The sequence below is a fragment of the Otolemur garnettii genome, unplaced genomic scaffold (assembly GCF_000181295.1).
Source record: "Otolemur garnettii isolate 467f Iridium unplaced genomic scaffold, OtoGar3 scaffold00013, whole genome shotgun sequence".
Classification (NCBI taxonomy): domain Eukaryota; kingdom Metazoa; phylum Chordata; class Mammalia; order Primates; family Galagidae; genus Otolemur; species Otolemur garnettii.
This window is the reverse complement of record NW_003852408.1, coordinates 25928587-25935760: the sequence shown is the minus strand read 5'-3', so window position 1 is coordinate 25935760 and position 7174 is coordinate 25928587. Positions and strand designations below refer to the sequence as shown.

The 7174-nt window shown below is 38.9% G+C and overlaps 1 protein-coding gene across 1 annotated transcript in view; it reads left to right on the top strand.

The window, feature by feature from the left end:
* The window catches only part of LOC100940899 (partitioning defective 3 homolog B), a 315232-nt gene that overhangs the window by 113470 nt on the left and 194588 nt on the right, over positions 1 to 7174 (top strand). The window lies entirely within an intron of this gene.

Sequence of the window (7174 nt, the reverse complement as noted above, 5' to 3'; positions counted from 1 at the left end):
TTTTTTTTTTTTGAATGGTAACTATGTACATTAATGCACTTCTGGGGTACAGTGTGGGGTTTTCACACACAATCCGAAACACTTCCATCAAACTGGTTAACATAGCCTTTGTGTCATTTTCTTAGGTATTGTTTTAAAACGTTCACATTCTACTCTTAGAAAGATTCACTTGTACCCTTGTAATGTTCTTATTTTTTTTCCCTATATGTTCCTTATATATCCTAGTTTGCCTAAAAAAAATTATTACATGCCAGTTTCTATGTCCCTTTGAACACTATGCCAAACTTTACATGTGTTTAAATACCTTCTATCCTTTTGTCTTTAAGAACTATCAGGTATTCAGACAATTACATTAAAATCTCCCATGATGGTGGTGGATTTTCCAGTCTCTTTGTAATTTTGTTCATATTTTATATTTTGAGGCTGTATTGTTAGGTACATAGGTTGGTAATTATGATATGTTTGTCTAGATTGTTTTTTTTGTTAGCAGGTAATGAATGGCTTTTTTTTTTTTTTTTGAGACAGAATCTTACTGTTTTACCTGGGCTGGAGTACAGTGGCATCACCATAGCTCACTGCAACCTCCAACTCCTGAACTCTGGTGATCCTCCTTCCTCGGCCTTCTGAGAAGCTGGGACTATAGGCCCCTGCCACTATTCCTGGCTAATTTTTCTATTTCTTGTAGAGATGGGGTCTTGCTCTTATTCATGTTGATCAAGGTCCTAGCCTCATGAAATCCTGCCTTAGCCTCCCAGAGTACTGGGATGACAGTTATGAGCCACTGCTCCTGATAATATGGCCTTTTAATTCCCTACTAATTTTTTGACATAGTTTGTTTTGTCTGATATTAACATAATTGTACCTTTTTTTTAGTTAGTGTATACTGATATATCTTGCTGCCCTTTCACATTAAACCTTTCAGTGCTGTCATGTTTTAGATGCGTGTCTTATCTAAAGATTTATCTTGATAAGAGACTTTCAGTTATCACTAGAATTTATTTTTTTAAATCTGATAATCTCTATTTTTAATTAATCTTTCATTTTAAGAAGGAGGAAATACTTAGAACACTTTAAATAGATACACAATATACCCTTATTCAAACAAAATTAATCACAAATTAAGTAACATTTTTTAAAATAAGACAAATTGTTGCTATTATAAAGTATTCTTCCATATTATATCATAAATTATCCATGATTATATGATTTTTTTCTCTAAATAACAATTATCTAAATTATTATTAATTTCTTCTCCTTGACACTTACATTTTCTAAACAATGACCATTCACGTTTCCACTTTCTTTGTACTTTTTGACTTAAGATTACCATCACTTAAACTATTTTTGGTATTTTCTATGCAGTATGAAATCTTAACCCTAAAATCTTTAGTGTTATTTTTACATTCAGCGTATATTTACATTTTAATAATGTTTGAAGTTTTTTTTAATTTATCCTAGGAATGAAATATGGTGATATATATTTTTATTGTTTTCTCATGTTTATAAATGACTAGGTTAAACTCATGCAAATCATTATCATTCTGGTACATTATGCATGACAATGTATTCTAAAGTAAGCTTTAAAATGTGATCAGAATTGCTTATTGCAGTAAAGAACCTAAAGGGAGGACTGGGAAGCAATGAAAGGTCAAGTTTAATACCTTCTAGAGCTGGTGGTGCTGCTGTTGTCAGCACAGAACACATTGCTTTATTAGTAGGTGCAGATTACTAGCACTCAGTACAGCTTCCAGCCCTTCCAGTGAAGTAGAGCTGGTCTAATTAATTATGGCATTTCTAATCTCAATTAATTTGCTGTTTTGGTGAAGACTTCAACAAGCCCTACTGGTTTTTCCCCCAGGTGACAGCAAATATTACAGAAATAACACACTTTACAACATAGGTATTGAAGTGCAGCTCTTTGGAAAGCTGTATAGTGCAGATATATTTACGGGACAGGAGTGACCTAACTGGGATCTCTCCTGGCCTCTTTATTTTCCATGAAGAGGCACATGGACTATGAGAGGGAGTGAACACGTGGCTTACATGGGAGCAATCACAGAAGCCTCTCCTTGGGTTTCCCCAGAGGCCAAAGCATCCAGTTGCACCCCCTTCTGTATGCCTTACATTGCTCCTATGCCAGTTTGGTTTTAGTAAATAGAATTCGAAAATATGGCTCACCTGAATACATTTTGGTCACTAGATATTTTTGGTCATGTTTTTAAAGTAACTAATTCCTCGCTGCTTTATACATTTATTGACAGAGGAATAGATCTTAGCAGGCACTCCTAACATACGGGTAGAGAAATGAATGAGTCTTCCCCTCATCACCGGGTCTGATGCAGTGACACAAGGGAAGGCCCCATGAATAAACCCGCAGGTGTAGGTAGGATTCACCTGCATATCCATCCCCTGGAAGGACTAGGCGATGACTTAAGTAATGCAATCCAGGGAGTATAGCAATTCAGGACCAGATGCTTAGGCCACTGAGCCGCCCCTTCTGGCACATTGTAAAGCATGATGTTGTAAATGCACCAGATAATTAAAATTTAGATTTTAGATATGGGTATTGTTAGCAGCCCTCCTCCAGCTGTCCTTGCTAGGAGTCTTAGAAGTGTACTTAACTGTTCGTATTAGTGCAATAAATGTCAAAGTTAATTAAGAATTTCTATTTTTTTCTTTATCTCATTTTTTAAAACTCTTCTTTGATAGAGAGAATATTCATAGTAAAAATTAAGAAAAAATACCTGAATTTAAAGGTGTGCCCAAGCTAAAAATGGAGAAGAGTCTGTATTTTGAGAAATAATATTTTGAGCACCGTTTTAAGTTTCAACTTCAAACAAAACACAAAGAAATCTTGTTCCTCTGCTGATTAAAACTTATCCCTCTTTGTCCATCGTATCACGTACTTTCTGTAAATTAGCTGCTTCATCTCTTCCTTTTATACCAATTAAATTATAGTGGTCCTTAAACTTAAGTGGGTCATGGGACTTGGCTTTTTATGATTCTAACAGCCCCCTAACTTTTCATGAAAACCACAAAACATGCCAATAGATCTGCAAATTTTGTCTTTGTCTTGCCGTCTTCAGTTTTGGAGCAAAAAAAAGGTAAGATTTTACCAAATTCTCCACGCTTCATAAAACACCTTCTGTATTGAGATTATTTGAGTCATGAAGAAGATAAAGTTAAAAATTTGTTGCAGTGATATTGCTTTATTCAAAAGTAGATAGGAAAAAAATAAAAAGTCTGTGAAGAGTGGTGATTTGAATGGGGCAGTCAACCTGGACCTGTCACCATTTCATCCGAGTTAGTACTAGACATTTCAAATGGCAAAATAATATCACCAATAATAAAAAACCTCCAGCTCTATGATGTTTGAAGTGACACTGACCACCATAGCTGTTTGGGATAGGGGCACACAAAACAGGTATGGTCTCATTCCACGTGGATAGCGTGTGTTGACTAGAAGTCGTACCAAAGAAATCCTTACAGTGCATCTTCAAATGTGACATTAGAATCATAGTCACACTAGTGTTAAACCAAACCTTGTAGTCCCCAGGAATTATAAATGGAGAGCTATTTTTCATGTAAAGGTATCAAGAAGAATTTAATTCTAAGAATGGGGAAATGGCATCAGATTCTGAAGAACCCACAGACCAGACGACTACTGAGTTCGTGTAATGTGACGCTGTAGCTCACGGGCTCTTACCCATCTTTGCAGGAACAGTCCCACACGCTGGGAAGTCATCATTAGCACCCCAATGGAAACTGAGGATAATGATAGAAACGTGCTCAGCAATGCATTTGACAACTGCACAGAGGAAGTCCCGTTAGACTTAAATTAAATTAAAATTTGACAGAGTTTGAGTTTAAATGAGGAAATCAATTAAGATAGGACAAGAAGTCTAGATGCATGGGTACAAGGAAGATGGAATTATTCAGGTGGGTGAGAAGAAAATAAATAGATTGGAACATTGCTTTGTAAAATAACAGAGTAAAATGTGACATACAGGACTTGGGGGATGACTGAATTGCTTTGAAAAATAATAGGCAAAAGAAAACGGCCAATTTTGCTCCATTTCAATAGGTCTGCACCCTAACCACAGGTTAACAGAGAGGAAAACTACATTAATTAAAAAGTAAGCCTTACATTTCACTAATGTTTGGACCAAAAGTCTGGGAACTGAGTGAGACCAGTCCATGTCAGATAACAAGCATCACTGACTTACTCTGTCCTCTTCCTGATCCTTTCTGCCTGTGGTCTCAACCTCTTTGTGTCAATAAGAGATTTATATGGATGCTGACTTCATAGCGTAAAGTACATAGAAAGGTGCAAAAGTCATGCCTCTCATTTTCTACGACTATCCTGTGTCTAGCCATAAAAATGTGCCACCCTGATGGGCACACCCGATCACCTGACTGGGGCAGGCGAGGTGAGAGGGCAACAAATTGCGTCCCCTTGCTCCTTTCACTGTCCATGGCACCTCAGCCTGTACCAGCCACCACACACTCTTACATTCCTGTGTCTTCTTCCTGTTGAGATGACTAATCTGGGGCTGAAATCACAGTGATTCCCCATTTCCTGGCCTCAAGGGGAAGACTGAGTCACACTCTGTCACACTCTGTTCACGCCCTGTGGATGTCCTACGTAACCTCACGCTTTCGCTTTCTGCGTGCACGTACTTTAGTCTTTAAGAAAGAATAAAAACCAAACTTCTTTTTTATGGTCATATCTGTAATTGATCATTCCTTAGAAGGTCGCCCACAGAAAATTAAGCCACATGTTTGATTATGTAGAACTATTATTTTTGCTTCCTGTTGCTGTTCCCTCTGCAGAGCCGTTAAATGCTGCAATTTTCATCTGCTGTGATTGCCTCCCAACTGAAGAGGTCATTTGCTGTATTTTGTAGAGGCACATCACCTGAGTGCCCTTAGCTACTGTAGAAGTATTTCCCTTTTAATAGGAAGAGAAGAGAGGCCTTTACATCACGACTCTGTTTAAAAACCCTTATCTGTCAGGAAGCATGCACTTTTCTGTACAACCCTGGGAGTTCATTAAAAGTGTGAGGTTGCATCGCTGATTAGACATGGCCGAGGGCTGGGGGATGCTGCTGTGGCAGGAACCTTAGCAGAACGGGAATAAAATGAAAATCTCTATTATGTTCAGACCTGGGGAAGGTTTGATTAGAAAGTTTTCTCTTTTTCATTGGGGGCACTGTTTTGTTGTGTCACATTGCATTGAATAAGTATCTGTTGCACATTTGAGAAATAGCTGCTTCATATTTTTATGCCATTTCTTTCTATTATTTTCATTGTATATTAAAAATATAGTTCTGGAAAATTCAAGTATATGCAACAGTTTCTCTTTAGGTTATTTCTCACTGCAATTATGAAAAAGTGTACTGGCCCTTCCTTGGGTGGGGAATTGGGTGTACCGAGCATCAGCTTCTTTATCAGATGAGGGGTGGGTAGGTTTGCTCACTCATTCATTCAATAAATACGAGTGCCCACGAGGAACACAGCTGACACAAACTCAAGCAGACACCCTGCAGTGTTTTGGTGGAACTTGCTTTCTCCTTTCTAAGCTGGAAGCCATGTCAGCCTTCATGAGGATTTACTGTGTTCTTGAAGACTGTTGGAAGTGGAGGTGTGAGAGAGATGGTAATCATGCACGTGTTTATGGAGAAAGACCGGCCTGATGATTTGAGGATGTTCTTTATAGCTCTTAGATAAAGCAGTCAGAACCTGTAAACAGTCTGCCAGTTTCATTCTTTACCGATTTTCATTTGCTTAAATTTGTTGCCCACCAGAATTGCTTTACTAACTGTGCCCATTTGGTCAATCTGGAAGTGATTCAAGGATTACTGCGGAGGTGACATTTAGATTAAATCATCACTGTCTAATAGAAGCAGTTCTAAAAATGAAAATTAAGAAATCTGATTATAGTACACCTCTTCTAATTCTAGTAATTGCCTGGACAGAGGCTGAGGAGGAAATTTAGACATTAGGGGCTGAAGTTCATCAATCCCAAAGTAGCCAACAAATGGAATAGAAGTCAAGAACATGAGAGCCTTAGAACTCACAGATTTAGCATTTGAAGCTTTACATATACTGCGTGTAAGCCAAAGACCTAGAGCATGTAATACTTGGTAATTTCCCCATGGCACAGTGTGAGTCACTTATGCTGGAGTGGGGTATTGTCAAGGAGCCTCTAGAAAAGACTGCAGCTTGGCTGACAGATTCTGTAGGTGTGTGTGTTTGTTTTGTACCTCTCATCTTTCTGCAGGTTCTCTGGGAAGGAGATGACCACGGTGGCCAGTGAGGTGTCCTCCCCACATCCACACAGGCTTTTTATCCTTAGCTGGCATCACCTGCCATATTCAAATACAGACGATGCCAAAAAAAAAAAAAATGTATACACATTTTAAGGAAAGGAAAAACTAAATTAAAATTATAATACTCAGTATATACTGACCGATAAGAAAAGATGAATACAAGTCATGTTTGACTTCGGCAACTACAGGAGGTGCCACAAGTGGCATACCACAGTGGCTTCCATGGTTCAACTCAACTTAGAAAAGCAGATAACATCACTTAAAATGTGCAGACCTTTTTTTGGCACCCTGATATTGTCCCATGGAGCAATTGTGGTTTAAGGATATGTCTGTGAAAACATAATTTCTATGCTACAAATCTCTTTTGATTCTATTTTGATTCTCTAAAACATCCCTGTGTGAGATGATGTGGAGCTACTCAAAACCCCTCCCTGGGCTTCCTGTGTTTGATTTTGCTTTTGGTTATAGAGTTTCTGAAACAGAAGGTCAGTAGAGGAAGAAGTTACCGAGACAGGTTAGTGTGTAAGGTCCCTGTGGACATGGAAGGCTCCCAGGCAGGTAGTAAAGAGTAAGACATGAGGGCCGGGGCAATGAATGAACTAAAGCGATTGGAACAGAAGAAAATGCTGAGCCACGTGGGGGCTGACAGGAGTAGAGAAGGACGGTAAATAGGAAGGGGCGGCTCCCAGAGGAGGAAATGGGAAGTCCCAAACCTAAAGCAGCCCTGGGCTGGGAGTTGCCAGCATGGGTATGACCATGTCCCACTTCAGAGAGGGCTCAGCCCTGGGATGGGAGTTGCCAGCATAGGTATGACCATGTCCCACTTCAGAGAGGGCTCAGCC